This window comes from Molossus molossus, unplaced genomic scaffold (genome assembly GCF_014108415.1).
Source record: "Molossus molossus isolate mMolMol1 unplaced genomic scaffold, mMolMol1.p scaffold_m16_p_20, whole genome shotgun sequence".
In the NCBI taxonomy this organism is placed as follows: Eukaryota; Metazoa; Chordata; class Mammalia; order Chiroptera; family Molossidae; genus Molossus; species Molossus molossus.
Window position 1 is genome coordinate 34,101,400 of NW_023425356.1, and position 18,613 is coordinate 34,120,012.

An 18,613-nucleotide genomic window follows, 5' to 3' on the forward strand; every position below is an offset into this window, starting at 1 on the left:
GAGAGAGAGAGAGAAAGACAGAGAGATTGATTGCGATGAAGGTCTGTATATATGTGTTTTGGGGTGAGCAAGACCAACTGTTCACGTTGCAGATGAGAATAAAGCAATTCTCGGGTAGTAGGGAAAGCTGCCGTTTTATTGTGGTTTAAATTGCACGAGAAAAGAGATGGATAATCCCTCAGGGTAAACTCTCTGGAGGACAGCGTGTAATTCTCCTGTTAACTTGATCAGCCTCTTAGTCCGCTTCCAGGGCGGCACTGGCCAGAGCTTGCTTACACCCTGATATGCAGAGATGATGCCTCCTTTCCTTGCAGGGTCCCAGGACCTCTGAATGACCAGCTCAGCTGCTGAGAGCCATGAAGAGGCTCAGCTGAGCAGTGCTGACGAATCCTTCTTACGCAGAGACCACAGGTAACCCATAGTGGCAATCAGTGATCTGTGTTGATGGGCATACCCTGGATGATACGTACTGTTTTCCTCTTCAGTAAGGGCACTGTGTGCAAGTGACCCCTTGCCAGAGATTTTTCGGGAACAGCCCCAATTTTAATAGCTTTTTTCCTTATATTTTCCAAAGCATGCTCATTCTTTTCAAACCATATGTCCAATTTTTATGTTTCAAAAAATATCTTCCCTGTGACTATCAGATTATTTGTTTTGCTATGGAAACATCCTCTGGTCCCCGATAACCCAGAAACCAGAACAGCAAAGCCTTACTTCTACTGACTTCCCAGTGTCTGTCCCGGCTCCGCCCAAGCCCGCAAATCCAGAGATCTCAGGTTGGAGGAGAATTTGAATGTAATTAGTTACGTAATGTCAACTGCATGTGAGATTAGCCATGTCCCTATCCATCTTGCCTTTCACAATTAGGGTTTACTTGTTTCCCCTCACATGCCCTGACCTGGCAAGAATGGGTTACTCCTGGCCCCCGGTGAGCTAACAACACGTGCTACCATTTGGGCTGGGATATGCATGGCTCACGGGAAACCCATCCTCGTGGTGTGGCTAATACCATACACCTGCAATGAAAATGACTGCATGTCAGCAACCCGTTCTCTTGGAGCTTTCGGGAAAGATGGAGAACCGTGTGGTGAATAGGAAGAGACATGCGTGTCTCCATGTCTTGAGTCATGGGGGACCTTAACGCTATTAGGCAGAGGACTCTGCTCAGACAGGCCTGTTGGTTCCCTCACCGAGGGCTAAGGGGCCACATCAGTGCTCCCCTGTGGCTCCCCTGTCAGTGTTCAATGTCCAGCTGGGGACTTGGCATTGAAGACCCTTAGAGACATCTATACTCTATATGTGAGTTCTAGGTACCCACACAGAGTATAGACCACAGAGGCAAGAAAGATCTTCTGCATTTTTAGTATGAACACCATTTTCTCTGTCGGGTGGTGACTTCCTGAGGTGAGGGCATAGGTCTCAGGAGAGCCAGCAGAGACCTCAACAGATCAACTGACTCCTCAGAAGCCTTCAGTGGGGCAGCCTGGAAATGCCAGCCAATCGAACCCCCAGGCTTGGCATGCATAGCCCCACACGCTCTGACCCTCGGTACCTCGTCACTGCTGCCGTCCGTGGCCCTCACTATTTGCTCCCTGTGAAGCAGGTGGAAGTATTCTCCACCCTGGCCTGTTCCGAGTGCCCGTTCCCACGCAATGCTGCCCCGCCTCGATACTTCTCATCCAAGTCCCTGTGTTTAATTTGATATCAAGACTAGCAGCAGAGGATGGCACTGGGGATCCAGCTTGAAAATAAATATTAAAGCCTGTGAGATGGTGCTGGTAAGGGGGGAGGGGGGAAAGGTGCTACAGGGTGATTTTATCTAGGCACTGTTCTAGGCATTTTATACTCATGCTTTTACTTAATGTTTGGGTCCTCACATTTACTGACTGGGGCACCACTGTTCCATGGCAGGCTTAGAGGAGCAGCATCTTCCCAAGTTCAAGTTCCCGAAGGGGTGGGGGGACCTGAACCCGTACTCCTTGCTTTTGGGTGTCATGGTTGACTTCTATTGCTCTTGGGAGGGCTTACTAGTCCTGTCTGAGCTCTGCCCTAGCGTAGAGATCAGGACCGTGACAGGGATTCCACATAGAGACCTGTGAAGCCACCCCTGAAGTGGCCCTGTTGCCATCCTCCTGACCCAGCTGAAGCCACACCTGCTCCGCCCCGGGTTCCGCTCCTCTTCCGGGGGATTTAATTTCTCCCTTCCCTCAATCCTACAGCATCTCTGTTGCTTGTTCACAGCTCTCCGAACTTCCCTACCAGTTCATCTGATCTACTTGACAGAACTTCATGCAGGCCGGAGTCTTGTTTACTCAGATTTGTATGCCCCGAGCTCGCTGGACACATAAGAGGCCTTAACACATTAGTTGAATTTAACCGATTTGTACAGACAGCTGAGAATGCTCCAGGTCACATCACTGTGATAGGTCTTTGAGCTTAGTCCCAGGAGATGGCAAGCATGTGTGCGTGTGTGTGTGCATGTGTGTGTGTGTGTGTTTGTGGGTGTAGGAGAGGGGGCCCAAGTGGAAGAGAGATTTGGAGTGAAGCTTTATGGTGATAAAACAACCACAGCTGGGTCACTTTTCAGGGAGCTTAGTATTTTGCTTATAGAAAAGACAATTCCAGACTGAAATATAAGCCTTTTCTTGACTCAGCTGTTGCTTTCCTTGTAGGGCATAGGTCTCAGGGTCTGATCACTCTTAGCACAGAGAATTCTCGGGACCTGAAACATCAAGGTAGGGGCTGGAGACACAGCTCATCCCCTCCTGGCACCCCTCCTCCTCTGCCTTCCCGACAGCTCCTCTCCCTCCATTCCCGGGTTTCTGCCCCATCAACGCCATCAACTCTATCAACTCTCTGCTTCTCTGAGTTGGGTTTTTCCATAGATTCTTGGAGCAGCAATACCGTAGGGTCCCTGGGACTTTAGATCCTGAAGGGACTGTGTGGTATGCCTCTGCCTGTGAGCGCTGGAGGGGCTGGTGTGGTAACAACAAGTGGGCCAGGGCTGGGCGTGGATCTGGGTGCTGGAGGACACTCCTCTGCTCTTGGCTATGACTATCATTCATTCGACGTCGAAAACATCACCCACCTTTATGGAAAACTCTCATGTCGAGCGCTGTCCTGGCATCTGGGGTAACAGAGCTGAGAAAGACACAGTCCCCGCCCCGGAGGAGCCCTGAGGAGGAGACACACACAGCGAGTAACTGCAACAATGCAGTGAGCGCAGTAGTCAAGGTGTGAGTCAAAAGCACAGACAGGAAGGGAGCCAGCACAGAGCATGTATGTTTGATGCCTGAACCTGGACTCAATGCGTTCCAGGTCCACTGGTTGCTATGCAGTCGGGATGAGGAAGCGCATGTTGGAGCACGAAGAGTTAGTGTATCCGCAGACGCGTTAACTGGGGGACCGCAGAGCACCGAGGGAATGAGCCAGGCAGCCGGGAGGAGAAGGCTGAGCCCCGGCTGTGGAATCCAGGGCCTGAGTTTGAACTGAACTCTCCATGGCCCGGCCGCGAGCCTTGCAAACGTCCCTTATCCTTCCAGAACTTCAGGCACGACTTTTACGACATAGGGACAATACTACGCACTCTATAGTGCTGATGTGGGGGCACATTTAGGGTACGGATGCAAATGGGCTCAGACATCTACACAGTGATGCGCACATGGCAGGCATGGTTTTTATGTTGCTGGAAGGAAGGGCAGAGAATAAAACTTTGACGTGTAAGGCCGGCGCCTCCTGCAGGATGAGGGGGGGCGGGCTCCCCGGGAGGAGTCGGCGATACTGAGACCGCAGTCTCGCAGGCATGACAGGTCCGCAGTGTGCACACCGCATCCCCGGCAGCCACGCCTCGGCCAGAGCGCTGTGTCCACGCCGTGCAGTTGGCAGCATGTGACTGCCGCCCGGCTGAAAAGTGGCTTTCCAGCTCTGAGACTGAGTGGCCTCTGAAAAATAAAAGTGGCGCTCGATTCTTGCTGTCAAAAAGAGTTAGACCCGGGAAAATTTCTGTAGAACGCGTGTGCTATTTGGGGATCGTTTGTCATCATTGGGGCTCCGGCTTTCTACGTGGCTTGCTCTTGCCTCGTGGATGTACACGTTCAAAGTTGGTTCTGACCCTCCAAAGGCAGAGGCATGATCGTGCCGCACTCTTTATCAAGCGTGTTTCCTGATAAAGCTGGAGCGTGTTGCTATTGCTTTAAGCGTGTTCTGATAGGATTCGCGACAGTAAAGGAAGATACGTTCAAGAGTGTTCTTTCCTTTTAGGGTCCCAGTTTCCCTAGAAGGGTGCCTCTGAGCCCAGCAGGTGGTGTAGGGGCTGGTGCCAGGCGGAGGAACCCAAGCAGAACCAGGAGACGAGCCAGAGAGCGGGAAGAAGAGTCTGAATTGCAGGCAAATAAGGAAGCAAACTGAGGGGTTATGGACAACTTCAGTCTACGGTGGGGATGAAACAGGAGGTTATAAAAAGTGAGAAGATTCACTTCATGTTCGAGTGCAGGGTGTGAAGTGTGCAAAGGAAAATAGAGCTAAGGGGACTAAGGATTGAGAATGTGAGGACAGGAAGCACGGAGGCTTGCTCTTCCTGGGAGTGTCTGTGCCTGGTGGGGTGGACCGTCACCGGGGTACACACGGAGGGGGATATCCCGTTCGAGAGTGTTGGCGTTTCCTCCGTTAGGTGTGTATTCCTCCCACTGAGCATTCATCCAGCCAACGTTTTGAGCATCTATTATGTGGAAGGTATTATCCTAGACATTTGGGATGCATTGGTGATAAAAAAAAAAAAAAAAAAAAAATTCCTTTCTTTATAGAGTTTACGTTCTAGCAGAGTACGCGATCAAGGAAAAGAAACAATAAACAATAAAAGTATGTAGTATGTTATAAAGTGACAACTGCTATGGAAAATATAGTACAGGATAAAGGGGATTTGCAGAGGGTGGGGGTTGGGGAGTGGTATGGAGCACGTAGAATTTGCTTTAGGGTGCTTAGGGAAGGGAGGAGACCTCTTGGAAAAAGTAGTATTTAGCAAAGACTTGGTGGAGTGAGGGAATGAGCCAAGGAGATTTCTGGGGAAATATTATTCTAGTCAGAAAGACTACCCAGGGCAAAGACTAAAACAAGAGGTGCAGTAAAGAGAGCATTGTGGCCGGAGGGGAGAGAGTAGGGAACTAAAAGGGACATCAGTAAGAAATGAGGTCAGAGAGCGGGAAGGGGGAAGTAATTGCAAAGGGGCTTGTAGGACACTCATAAATAGGGACTCTGGCTTTTACTTTGAGATTAAACACTGACCAATTCGAACATCCTTTCTTAAGTGCAAATGCCCCATTACAATAACATGCCTTGGATGACTAAAAGCTTATTATAAAAGCATTTGTTAGAAAACATATATCTTTGTTGATAGCATGGAACTAGATTACTTAGGGCTTCCTGCTTGTGCTAAAATGATGAAGAGGGCATAGAAAGGCAACCCTGGGATATCTAAACCCAAATTCATCTAGCTCACCTGCATTCATATCACTGGAATAAATGTGTTGAACCCCTATTAATTTCTATTCACGGCTGATGTGTGTATGGCAGGATCCTGATTGATGACGTGTTACATGAGTTATCCTCTTGAAGGTGTTCCGGTTCCTCCTCTTCCTTGCAGGAAGGAGCACTCTGGGAGGGAAGGGGGGGAACAAGGGAGCACCCGAGGAGCAACTGGCATCCAGCCAGGAAGGGGCAGGCCACCATCCTCTGTGTCTTCCTCTGCTAGAGATGAGCTCTCCCTACACAACAGGCTGGAAGAGATGAAGACAAACCCAGGCCTTTGGGTCTGCTGTTTGCTTTCAGGGAACTGTGTTTGGTAGCCGGTCAGGAAATGATTTCCAATAAGGGTTGGTTCCGGAGGACAGAAAGTCAACGTGGGTTGAGAGATCTTGAAGCTTGGAGGAGGGTGGCCATTAAATCCCCAAATGTTATTGGCGAGGCAACTCATTCTTGACCCAAGTCTGGGAAAATGATTTTCTTTTGCGTTGGGAGTCTCTTGCTTTGCTTATCTAATGTTGTTTTAAGGACAGAAATGTCAACTACATGTGTGTCTTTAGGAAGTCCTGGGAAATAAAATTAAATACTCCAAGTCAGAGGTAAGGGTTCCAAGTTGAGGCCAAGAGTTTTCCTGGGAAATCACTTGTTCATCCCTCCAGGCTGGGGGTGAGACCTGAGTGTGTGTGTGCTCCAGTCACCTACAGAACTTCCACAGGTCCACCGGGAAGGCTTTCCTATGTGCAAACACAATTTCTCTTGGTTATAACTCCCCACTAAGCCCAGTTTCTATTGGAATAAATGTAAAGCAGTAGCTTCAACCTTCCTTCAGATGGCCCTGGTTTCATTATACAAAGTTGTGATAGACAACACTCTACACACGGTGATTTGAGACACCTCTGACCCCACGTATTTCTTCTGTGACCTATGATACTGCCCCGAATAGTATTACAAGCAATTCATTTCTTTGCTCATTGAAGCCTCATTAAGAGACAGGCTATTAAAATGTAAATATTTCTGAGACTGAGAGCTTCAGGTAATGCTTCAGAAAGCCAACGCTCCAGTATGACAGTTGGTTGAGGTTGACAGGATTTTTTAGGGATGGAGGCTCTGATGTTCTACAGAGCTGGTTAGAATCTTAGCTTTGCCATTCAAGAACGGTGATCTTGGCAACTCCTTTAACATCTCTTTTGTTTTGTTTTTTGTTTTTTTCCCTTTTGGAAAATGGGGGAAATAATACCAGCCTTCAGTTTTGCTTGAAGATTTAATGAGAAAATGAGTATAAACATTTTTATACAATGCTCGGAACATAATAAAGCAACAAATGAGAATGGTTATGGTTAAATGCTCCAGGATGGAATCTAGGATGGAATCTGGGGGCAGGATTACTGGGAGCAGTACAAGAATTCCCAAGGAGGAAAAGACCTGCAAATCCTTTATTCCTCTTCCTTGGCCGGCTCTTCCCAAGACCCTCCACTGGAAGCTATGTGCAGGAAAATTAATGAGCAGAGAAGGAAGTATTCTAGGATGTACTTCCCCCAAGCCCCTTAACTCCTTTTCCCTTGATGTTTTTTCCCCTTTCTTCTTACTTTATCATGCATTTCTTTCTCTACTACCCAGGGTACAATAAAGAGAGAAACTTGGCTTTCCTACACAGAATCCCATCATGTGGGCAGTGGGGCAACCAGATGCCAATCTGAGTGCTGCATCAGAGCGGGTGAGACTTGGGCATCATGGCCCTGGCACAACCCAGGCTCCATTGTGCCAAAGCTCATGCTGCGTGATCATGCCGCTTCCTCTTCTGAAGTCTGCTGCATCCACAGATTTAGGAACCAGCTTGATGGAAGGGAGTGGGCACTGGGGAGTTTTGGAGCACCAACCCGTGCATGCCATCTGTAGCTAGCTTTATATAGTGCAGGGGAAGGGACAGATCAGGATGGAATGGTTGGCTTTGTTTGACTTCGATGGGAGGGAGGGGAACAGGAGGAGTGAGGATGCTAAAATTGCCAGGGAGTAGGTGATGATTATTTTTTTTCCCCTCAACTTTTCTTCTTTACTACTTTGGAACAAAATTAACTTGTGGTTTCTCTGGAGAGGAAAGCAGAGGCAGTCACTCCTGGTTATCTGATGGTCACAGGAGACAGCAATGACAGTTCGAACTTGGAGATTCTGAGACAATAGAAGAGGTTGCTATTATTGGTGGATAATAGAGAGAAGGATAAGAGGAAGGTTGCTACTGCTGGAGGCCATCAGTTCATCCTCTGCCTCCACAGGTATGAAACGAATCCAGACAGCAGAGAACACTTGGGTAGAGATCTCTCTTTTTCATGTGCGAAAAGAAAAGGACTATACTCTGTAGGGATGCATTTTAAGGCGATAATTTGCTTTTCAGTCTTAGGACCATGGAATCTCAGCTCTACAAATGAAAGTGTGAATTCTCTGCCACATAAGCGATAACTAATCCCCCTCCCCCTTATTTTTGGCGAACAGAGAGTTGCAGGAATATGCTTGAGATCCAACAGATGGAACTTGAGCATTACAGTTCATTCTTAAAACTCATCTCTGACATCTGCTTTCTATATGTTTTTTTCCACCACTGAGACTACTGGTTGCTTCTCCCTCTTCTTCAGGCCCAGCCGCACACTTCCATCATTGTGCCTGGTACCCACTGTGTGCCTGTTTGTGTGTGTAAGCCTTCCCTACTAGACTGTGAGATCTTGGGGGGCAAAGTTTATCTTATGTATCACTGCACCCTCTGTGTCCAGTTCTGTGCCCAAGGGAAGGCCAGTGGTCCTTGTCCCCCATCTTCCCCTTGCCAGGGTTGTTCCAGGGCAGAGACAGCTTCCATCAAAGCTTGACACAGCTCATGCTAATGACATCTTAGTATTTCTGGAACATTCTCTGTTGCAACACACATAGAGTCAGAATTGAAATGGTTTTTGGTAGATAATCCAGCGAAGACTCCTTTGGGTGGTTATTTTGAAGCTGGAGGGTTTTCTTGGTCTTTGCAACATATCCCTCACCAGGATCCAGACCTGGACAAGAACAAGTCAAAGTTTCATTTATTTTCAAAGGTGATGATCAGTTGACTCTTGCAAGCCTTCCAAACCTACTTTGAGGAGAAGGGTATCCCATGGGAACATGTTAAAAAGGCTTTCCACCCTTTACCACTGTTTCTAGAATGTTACTTTTCTTTGCAAGTCTGCTTTTCTAACATTTCTCCCCTTTCTAGAAAGATCAGGGAATCTTTAAACTGTGGTGTTTGCCTCCTAATTGAGCAGGTTTATATTTCAAGTGCAGCCCAGCATGGACCTTGGTGAAGGGGTTGTTTCTAGACCAGTAGAGGTGAAGCAGTTCTCTCCTCTCCCGAATTGGCCCTGGGCACCATCACCTTCTGTGCCTGGTTGGAGGAGACCTGTGGTTCTCTCCAGTGGGAATAAACTGTATTTGCCTGAAATGACTCCTCTTGGGGCCGATAGGTACGAGCTTGATGCTCAGTCAGTATGGAGGAAGAAGGTGATGTGAGGGTGAGGAGAATTTGTTCATAACTTAGTACCTTCAATGACTCCCCAGGTGATCTCGGGCAAGCCCCTAGATCCAAATGTCCTGTTTCAAAGAAACAGCTACAGCAAGTGTTATGCCCACTTGCAGCGCTGTTAGGGGTTAGATTAGGTGCTTCCTATAAAACTAGTGGCTACTCCACCGAGAGGAGACTTCGTCTGGCGGCAGCGCTGTGTGTGCTGCGCACGTGCTTTGAATTCAGTTGTTCGGCTGTAAATTTCAGGCCAGGTCTGCCCTGCTTATTAGCTTGGAAGCCAAGGACCTTCCCTATGTTTCATTTTCTCCCCCGGCTATGAGATGGGGATAATGATGCACACCTGTAAGAATTGCTGTGCGGCTCGCTGGTGCGGCACCTGCCCTCGACAGCTGTCTGTTCTAAGCGCCCTCCCATCTGCACCCGTCACTTGAACTTAAATCCCACTGACTGCTGAGGTTACACCTCACTCCATTTGGTGCAGAAGAGCCACAGGTTCAGTTCTGAGGAATCATTTATCTAAAATCCGCAGGGCATTCAACGGAGTTCTTTCAGGAACCACATTCTCTTGGATTCACTATTCTTCCATAAGTCTACATTTATAAATTCTTATAAATCACAGGGATCTCAATCTCACTTGGCCTATTGAGCCAGGCAATAGTAGAAATGTGTGAATTAGCCCATGGATAAGACATCAGGGAATAGTGAGGCCTGTAGTAGACAAAGGTGTCTGAACATCTAAAAGTGTGTAAAGCCAAATGAAAAGTAAATAAATAAATAAATAGATAAATAGATAGATAGATAGATAGATAGATAATAGATAGATAGATAAAATAAACCAGTAAAATACTTTGTGAGAAAAATAGCCTGATTTGGCTCAAAGGATGCAAGTTTGAGGTTCATGTTTTATTATTCTTAGTCCTTTGGCTCAACCTTATTGATGAAGAGGATACAGACTGATGGGTACTCCTATACTCTGCTGGTGATCATGTTACTTGGTGCAACCATTGTATGAAACAGTTTGATGTTATTCTTTAATGTTAAACATCCTCTTTCTCTATTACCTTGCAATAAACCCTGCTACGTGAATACTCAAGGCACACTCCTGCACATGTGTACCAGGACATATGCATAAGAATATTCACAGCCGCGCTGCTCAGTAGCAAAAACGTAAACAGCTCAATGACCCATCGAGGGGGAAGGGGGTGAGGGAACTGTGGCTAGTCAGTCACACAATGGAGTATTATGTAGCAGGCAAAAGGAATAAACCAGGCTGCATGCAACAATGTGGATGAAACTTGGCAATATAATATTAAACCTAAGAAAAGTAAGGTACAGAGATTTTCTGTGGCATGATGCCCATTTCATAAAGTTTAAAAAAACTAAAATAAAGAATGTGCTTTTTATAAATACCTATAAAGAAAAGCCCAGGGTTTTCTTTGGCATGCTATTATGGGGTGTGGGATAGGGGAGCAGATGGGAAGGGAGTTGACTAGGGCACTGACAGCTACGTGTTTTTGTCAAGGAGCTAATTTTGGTGTTGTCTGTGGGTACATGACTGCTTATTATGTTATTTAAAGATAAAACAAGATGAGATGAAATATTCTTCATACCTTTCAGAATGCTGTCAGGAACAAATGAGTGCTTTCCTGTAAACGTGCTTTGTAAAGTCTAGCATGCAACAACTTTAAGGGATTTAATGATAAAGGGGTCATGGACATTGATAGCTTATTGCTGACTTGCTGGGGCTTTGCGGGTATCCGTGTGGTGGACTTTGCCACGTCTTTGAGCAGTCACTGTGCTGCAGGCTCCCTTTCTTCAACTTCTTGCCATTTTCTCTCCTTCACGCTCCTTGTTAGTGAGTATGCTCTCAGGGAACGTATACATGATCAGCAAAAACAAAGGTCAAATTGTAAAAGTAAACTTCACACACAATTGCACCTGCCCCTTCACGAGTTGTAACTCTCTCTCTCTCTCTCTCTCTCACTCTCTCTCTCTCTCTCTCTCTCCACAATGTCATGCACCACAAACTGTCTAGAAATGAATTCTGGATCGTCCGTTGATTTGGGTTATTGATGCCATGCTAGTTCTCTGACAAAGCAGGTGGTAATCATTTTCAGAGTAATTAACAATTGATTCTGCTTCCCTGTTTTTTCTGGGTTGTAATTAAATATCCATGCAAATAGTTATCTATAAAATCACTAAAGGAAAGGGGCCTACTTTAGATGAGACAGGGGCACTCGTTGACTATGTACCTACTCTTAACTATCTATTAGACACCTACCATGTGCCAGGCGCTGTCCTTGGGCTGGGGCTATGGACATGACTATGACCAGCCTCTGTCCTAGGGGAAGCTCACAGGCAGGTTGGCAGAGGGATACCTTAAAGGTGGTGAAACCTCTTGGCTGAGGGGTCTCCTCAGTGTCTTGTGAGAAAAGGGACAGGGGACCTCATTGAGGCTGAAGGTGGGGAAGACATCCTGGAGGAAGGGTATCTGGCGTCGGAGGGATGAAGTTAGAAAGGTGAAAGGGTTGGGCGGGCAGAGTGCTGTGTGCTCAGCACCTCGGAGGACAGAGGACAGAGCTAGACTGGCCACTGGGGCCAGTGGACGCTTCTGGTGGCCGGGATGGAGAGTGTGTGTTGGGGGCCAGGAGGGGGTGAAGCTGGAGGGAGGCAGGAGCCAGTTAAAAAATGGCCTTATTACCAGCCCTTTGGATTTCATCCTCAAGCCAATGGGAGTCATTTAAGAATTTAACCAGGAGAATGACAGAAGCAGATGTAAGTTTTTAGAAAATTGTACTTTAGGGGAAGGTGCCAGAGGCAGTGAGATCAGTTAGCGTTTTTAAAAAAATCATTTCCAAAATATTGTCTCTCCTTTTGGTCAAGTAAGGGGAGTATTAGTAAAAGATTCTATGGGAGGATATCTTTCTTCTCTTTGCTTCAGCTATCAGGTAATACTTACCTGGCGGGGGAGGCACCGTGATCCTGACGGTGCGTTCCCAGGGTGAGGCTCCGCCATCGCGCCCCAGATGTGCGCACCCCTGAGATGTCCCCAAATGTGGGAAACTAGACTGCACCGTGTGTGGTAGGAAGGCCCTGTGTTTGCTCCCCTGGAAAAAGAAATAAACACATAAGTAAAATATCCAGTAAGAGGCTGCCTGAGTAGCTGGGAGTTCAACAACAGAGTTGAATTTCTAGTCTTTCTATTGCTTTTCCTTCTTGGACAAGTTCTACTTCTGTGGGTCTCAGTTTCCCCTTCATTAAATGAGGAAAGGCATTTGCAAAATGTCCCTCCCCCCCCCCCACCGATATTCCCAGTACCCACTTGGCACTGTACATAGTTATTACAATATTATTGACTACATTCCCTCCGCTGTGCTTTACATCCTGGGACTGTTTTGTACGTACCAATTTGTGCTTCTTAATGCCTTTACGAGTGTGTAATTGTCTAACCACGAAGCTGCACACCTGAAACTAATACAAAATACTATGTCAACTGTAAGTGAAAACTGAAATTTAAATTAAAAAAAGAACAAGTAAATACATTCTGATTTTAAAACCACAACAGAAAAGGAGAGGCATTTGTAATGCTGTGTCTTTGATGTCCGGGAATGATGAAGACGGCGGTTGCTCCTGAAGGTCTCTGTGTTGGCTGGAGAATGGACTCACTCTCCTGGCATATATTATTCATACTTTGGAGGAACTGTCAACAATGTATCAAGGAAGGGGAGACTCCCGAGTGCTCCCTGGCTCCCCAAGCCCAGTCACGAAGTTGATGCTGTCTTCCAGCCTCTGCTTCTGGCTCGGAGAACCGTGGATCCCTAGTGCTTTGGGAAATCGTGTCTCTTCTTCTTAATGAGACTAATGGTTAATTAATGAATCTTTGACCTTACTAAGTAAAACAAATTTGGGAAGAGATTATTCTGCTTCACGAGTCCCTGGAACATTGATCAGGGGTTGGGAGCTTGAGCTGGCTCTTGAGGTTACTTTCTGATGTTTGAAAATAGTCCCTCACTGTGATCTATGATCCAAATGCCTGATTTTTTTTTTTTTTTTTTTAGGCTGGCCTCCTGTACAGTAGCTGTGGTACCCACAAGTTTTCCTAGGCAGAGGGGATGTTCTGATCACAGGCAAGCCCACCAGCTGTGATGGTAGCCATGGAAACTGGACACCTCAGGGTGCTTCTCCAAATTTTATTGAGTGGCACCAAGTCCCATCTCTCTGGGATAGTTTAGCTAAAGCTTCCATGGACGCAGGAGACCAGACAGAATGACGGCACACCATCCCAGGAGCATAACAATCCTTGTGTTGAATTCTTTGGAGCTCAAATCATGGGGTGATTGCAACAGAAGATGCTTTTCAGAGAAAACACATCTAATATTTATGGAGCAATAACCCTGTGCCTGGCACCGTTCTAAGCTATTTACTTGTATTAACTCATTCCGTCCTTACAGCAACCCTATTATGATCTGTACTTTACAAAGGAAGAAATCGAGGCACAAAGAAAACCACTAATTTGTCCAAGGTGACTCAGCCAGGACACGGAAGTACATTCTTTGCTTCCTGTGCGGAGTCATGAACCTCAGACCTAGAAGTGACCTCAAGTGATCATTTGGTTCACTCCCTGTCTCTAGGCAGTTAAGGTTTTATCATGTGTCTTCCCCTTTGCCTTTTATTTACAAAGCAAGGAAGACCCACGGGGTTAAGTAACTGGTGAAAACCTGGAGGTAGTAAGTGTCGCTGGGGAGGGAGCCCCTTTGTCAGTGGTCGGCGGAGCCCTTGCTGGCTTTCTCCCTTCAACACAGGCCAAGCAAAACAGGCCTTTCCGTTCCCCCTTCAGCGGTCCAGCTCCCCCTCCCATCCAGGAATCGCCTTCATTTCCTCTGCTGGTTCAAGGCAGATCACTCAAGCCAGTTTGTATATTTTGTTTTAAAGAAAAAATATTCAAGGACCTACATCTCCCTCTCTTTGCGGCTAATTGGCTTTGACGAGGGCACGGAGGGACAGCATTTCCATGGTCCCCCTGGCCCAGACCTGGCCTCTGTGAGGCGCAGGCCATGCCGGGGTCAGCAGGAGGGGCCTGCAGGGAGAGGGGACCGTGCTATTGGAGGGAGTGAGCCTGCGTTACAGAATCATGTTTCGGTTACATTTTTACCACCCCCTCCCATTTGTGTCGCAAATCAGAGACAAGTTCTGACAAGTTCAGAGACATCAGGATTCAGATACAGTCATTTTACTTTCTGTTAATCCAGGCAGCTAAGGAATACCCTTTTTATCCAAGACAAAGCAATCCTGCTTCTGCCTTCCATTTTTTCCTCAACTTCAACCCAGCTTAGGTACACGCGTGCACATGCGCGCGCGCGCGCACACACACACACACACACACGCTCATCCTGATTTTATTGCTCGTTCCTCTTTGAAGGGATAGATCTGAAATGGCTGGTAAGGCCATTTCCAATGTTCTGTGCCCAACACTTTGCATCATTGGCTTTCTCCAGGTGCTATTCTCTCGTCAAAGCCCCCCCACCCCCAAAGCTGATTATGCCGGGAGGCTGCGGGGCCAGGTGGTGCGTCAGCCAGGCCCTTGGCTCTCTCTCCTCCCTCCTGTGGTCATGGTCATCAGCATGAGAGAAGAACAGGAGACACTCAGACTGGTTAATTGAGTTTCACCCCTGGGGATATCTCGAGTGTATGAAGCTGAACAGAATTCATGAAGGAGAACTTCAAAGACAGAGAAATCACGATATAAGGGCACAGGTGTGCCATGAGGCTCAGTCCCCACACCTAATTTATTAGAAAGGCCTATCAGTTCCACCAACAGAATAGCTCTGACATCCAACCCCTTTTTTCCAGCTCTCCTTCCCCCACCTAATCCAAGTCACCAACATCTCCTACTTGGACGACTGCAATCATCTGTTGGGTCTCCCTGCCACCATTCTAGATCCTTGTGACTCACTCTCCACACTGTAGCAAAGTGATCTTTTTCTAAAGCAAATCAAATCATTCCTTTCTTAAAAAGCTTCTCTTGGTCTTGGAGTAAAACCTGCCTCCTTGGCATAATGCGCACAACCCTGTGTGGTCCCATTCTGCTCCAACTGCTTCTCCCACATCTCATGCCTCTCCCATTACTCCCTGGCCATGGCGGCCACCTCTTAGGTCCCCAAGAGGCCTCTTCCCTCTTCCTAGCCTTTCTTGCTCTGCTCATTGCATAGATTCTGTCTCATCCTTCAGGTCTAATGTCACCTCAGAATAGAGAGCTTCCCTGACCGTTGTGCTAAGGTGGTCCCATCTCTGGCCTTTCTCCATCAGGTCATCCTATATGTGCCCTTTATAACATTTATCATCACTTCAAATTGTCTTGTTTAACTCTTGGTTTATCTACAGTTATCCGGCTCTTTAATTATTTTCTGTATCTAGAAACAATCTTGAGAAAGGCAGGGTCGATTTTTATTTGGTTTACTGCTAAATTCCTTAGGCCTGGAGCTTTGTGGGCATTCATTAAATATTTTTTGAGTGAATAAATGGATCATTTTGACTGTGGACAAGATGAAGCCCTCAAATTCTGGAGAATCCATTCCGTTTGGGGTCGCCCATTATATCAGCCCAAGAGTGGCCCATGGTTTATGGAGACTTATTTTTTTGTATCAAGTTCTATAGAGTGTGGAGACTCAGTGACTCTGGTGTCTGCAGGGGCCCCTGTCACTTCCTCTCAGGCACCTGCCCACCTCCCTCACCCGTGGACTCGCTTTCCTGCTGGATAACACTCCTTACAGGAAAGATGCATTTGTTTCTGACTCCAGTGATGAGCACAATGAATGTGTTCTTCTTTCAGTTCAGGACCTCGGTTTAAATCCTTTCCTGTTCAACCCGATCAGGAAAGGCTATATTCCGGGTCTGTGCTGAAACGAGCCCCTGGACTTGCAGACTCGATTATGCCTTAGTCCTTGAGGTGTCCAAGCTGGCGGAACACCCCACGCAGTGCGGGGTCTGGGTCCACGTGGGGGCACAGTCTGTCTGCCCGACATCCACAGACAGGAGAGCTTGCATTGGCTCTCTGTTGCCCATGGACATCAGATGGAATATTTCTCTGTCACAACTTGTACTCAGGTCGTGGGTTTTTCTTCACCTGCCCCTTGTAGTCTGTTAGCACACATAACTGGTTCAGATATAAATGTATCTGTGTCATTAACTCTATGAGATATGGGAAATGTATAGGAATGTAATGGAACAGTCTAGCAAGATGTAATGGCAAAGATTTGGTTTACTCTCCTATTTTCAGTTGTGTTATGTTTTAATCTGGAGTCAGACTGCTTGAGTTTGAGTCTGCGATGTGGTATCTGGGGAAAAGGACTTAGCCTCTCTGAACCTTGGTTTCTTCATCTGTAAAATGGGAGTGATAATACTAATTACCTCATAAGGTTATTGTGAGGATAATGTAAGATGCTATGTCTGGCTCAGAGCACATTCTTAACACATTTAGCTACTATTGGATGGCAATAGAACAGGAGACAGACCAAAGGTCATCAAAAGTCATTCTGTTAATTGGAGGCATGACTATTAAGATATAAGCTCTAGTAAAGCAGAAATAATCTGTCTTTGTTATTTCTTCACCTCAATTTCCACATCTGAAAAATGGGCATTAAAAGCACTATCTATCTCAATAAATCGTTCTAATGTTTAAAGTAACCAATAAATATGAACTACTTAAGATAGTACTTAACACAAATGAATCACTCAACATGTTGTTATTGACATTATTAAGTTGTATACTCTTTTATTATTTTATTGTAATTATTTTAAGTTTTCCAGAATTCAACACAGGGTGTAGAATCTTGTTGACTCACAATAAATTTGTAATGAATGAATAAATACCCCAGGAGGAGAAGTCAAGTCTCCTGACTCCCTGTTGCGTGGTCTTTCATCCAGGTCACATGGCTTCAGGCCTTCCAAGAATAGTGTTACTCCGTGATTACGTTAGCTTACCTCGGGTTTGAAATATTAGCCACCCTGGGCCTCCCCGGCATTTTCCCTTCATCTGTTCTCCAGCTCAAAATCAAACCATTGCCTTTGAGATATACTGCTATCAGCTTGTGGTGAGAAACAAAATTGGTGGTTATCTGCCTTCCCAACTGTCTGCTACTCTCTGTCTTCCAGGAAATCTCATTTACTCTCCTTCTCCTTTGTGTATTTGGTTGGAGGCTCTTGGTTGATTCTGATCCATTACTGTTAAGACTTACTTTCTTTTTGTCTTTTTTAAATTTTCTTTTGGCCTCCCTTTGGCTCATCTGGTACCATCATGCTCTGCGCTCCGCCTCTCCCGTAGGTCTTGCTAGAGGGAGGGTACTGCTCGGTTTATCTAGCTCTGACCCAGCTCTAGACTTCCCAAACACGCACCTGGACCCTCGTTGTCTCCTCAGGGTGTCCTTATTTCTCTAATCAGGTACCCATTAACTTGATAATTTCACCCCTAGCATCACTCACTCCCCTGACCCAGCCCCTTCCCCCCAAACCTAAATATCAGTTTTCTACCAAAGTCACAATATGCACAGAAAAAGGCAATCTTCATCTGGCTCTGGGATTTTCACTTAAACTATTTAAATTACTTAAAATTCCCCAATTCAAAGTCACTTTGGGGACGTGGAGAAGTTTGCTCTTTGGGACTTTCAGTCTTTCTTATCTTCTACTCTTGCTATTCAAAGAGTGGTCCGAGGCCCAGCAACTAGGGCTCATCTGGGAGCTTGCTAGGATTGCAGACTCTCAGGCCCACTCCAGACCTACTGGGTCGGATCTGCATTCCAGCAAGGCCTCAGTTGGGTCACATGTGTGTTCGTTTCCTGAGTGCTGCTCCATCCTGTTGCTCAAACTCCGATGTGAACGAGATTCCTGGAGTTCCCGTCGAAATGCACCTGGCTGGGCTCTGCACCCAGAGAGTTGACTCAGTAGGTCTGAGACGGCGCCCAGAGCTGGCCTTTTATCACGTATTCTTATGGTGGCTCTGACCCAGCTGAGGGCTGCGCTTCGAAAAACATCGCCCCCTTCTGAAAGCATCCTGCGTTCCTGCCCAGGCTTTGGGACGAGGCGAGTAAAGCAGGCATTCCATAAATCATTACTGCATTGAACGGAATTTCTCAGGTTTATACTATTTTTTTTTCCCCTTTGAGACTATGAAAAGGGACATGACAGTGGCCGTGTTAGTACTCTGGCTATTAGTTGAGTATATTAATCCGGGATATCTCAACTGATGAGCCAAACTACGAGGCTTTCCTGAGATTATTAAACACCTATTTTTGTATGGATTCAATGTTCTGCTGACTTTTTCTATCTTCTGGAAAATAGATAATAGCAAATAATCTGACCAACTCCTTAACTTATTCTGTTGAAACCCACCCCCATACTCAAGTATGTGAAGGAGTTCTACTTCCAGATTCCTGGGCAGACTCCAGAGTTGCCCCAGACTGGCCCCCGTGACTTCCTTCTAAACCAATAGGACACAACACGAAAGTGATGGGGTGTCCCCTTTTGTAATGACAACGCACATCATGAGGTTACATTCTGTTGTATAAG

General features: G+C 46.5%; 1 non-coding gene across 1 annotated transcript; it reads left to right on the top strand.

Annotated features, from left to right (window-relative positions):
* Positions 1–12,003: 12,003 nt before the first annotated feature.
* LOC118638076 lies at positions 12,004–12,164 on the top strand. The gene has a single exon (XR_004961040.1). It is a non-coding gene; the product is annotated as a U1 spliceosomal RNA (small nuclear RNA).
* The last annotated feature ends 6,449 nt before the right edge of the window (positions 12,165–18,613 follow it).